Source organism: Peromyscus californicus, unplaced genomic scaffold (genome assembly GCF_007827085.1).
Source record: "Peromyscus californicus insignis strain IS unplaced genomic scaffold, ASM782708v3 Scaffold_18__1_contigs__length_77618521, whole genome shotgun sequence".
Classification (NCBI taxonomy): Eukaryota; Metazoa; Chordata; class Mammalia; order Rodentia; family Cricetidae; genus Peromyscus; species Peromyscus californicus.
In genome coordinates this window covers 70,681,937-70,683,046 of record NW_026294480.1, presented here as the reverse complement: position 1 = coordinate 70,683,046, position 1,110 = coordinate 70,681,937, and positions in this window count along the sequence as shown.

The following is a 1,110-nucleotide window of genomic DNA, read 5'->3' as shown; positions in this document are numbered from 1 at the left end:
ATATTGGTTACAAACTGTATGGCCGTGGCAGGCTCCTTGCTAACTGGTCTTACAGCTTAAATTAATCCATTTCTATTAATCTATACCTTGCCACGTGGCTCGTGGCTTACCGGCATCTTCACATGCTGTTTGTCATCATGGCGGCTGGCAGTGTTTCTCTGACTCAGCCTTCCACTTCCCAGCTTTATTCTCCTCCTTGTCCCGCCTACACTTCCTGCCTAGCCAATGGCCAATCAGTGTTTTATTTATTGACTAATCAGCAACACATTTGCCATACAGAACATCCCACAGCACTTATATCTCCAAAAAGATGATGGAACCCCACAACAATGACAGCACATGGACTATGATAATGCCACTAAGCTGACAAACACCACCAAAAGATCAGCTTTGGATTACAAATTGCTTAGGACAATTTCAATTTGACTAGCTGAGATGATCCAGCCTCACAGACTACTCTAGACAGGACTTGAGACAAGCCCTGCACTTTCCCATTATGCAGAGACTGGACAACAAATGATATAGCTACCTCTCCCAGGACTTGACAATTAACCCAAATTTTTAATTTCAGGATCCCCTAAAGATACTGTCACTCCCAAACAACAGGAAGTAAATTTAAGAACAAGATGCTCACATTCCCAAGAGGTGGGGTGGGTGGTTTTTGGTTGTTCAATGAGTTATGGATATTTGTCACTGTTTTGGTGGTTGATTACAAGTTGTTATTGGCAATGTTCAGGAAAAAAAGCTAAACAAAGGAGAAAGGAGAATAGATTCAAGGTTCTTGTTTTGAAAAGAAAAAAAGGATATATATATATATATATATATATATATATATATATATATGATAAGATAAAAGGTAGATTATTGAATCTACTCTGAAAAGTTAAAAGGGATAATATGGATATGTTAAGATAAAAAGGTAGATTATTGAATCTACTTTTAAAAAGCAACTACTAGTTTTAAATATTTTGCATTGGATTGGGTTTTTGTTTATTGTATGCAAATTATGTACATCAATACAAAGTTGAGATTAATTTTGTTAAAATATACTATATATATATATATATATATATATATATATATATATATATATATATATATTTCTACTCT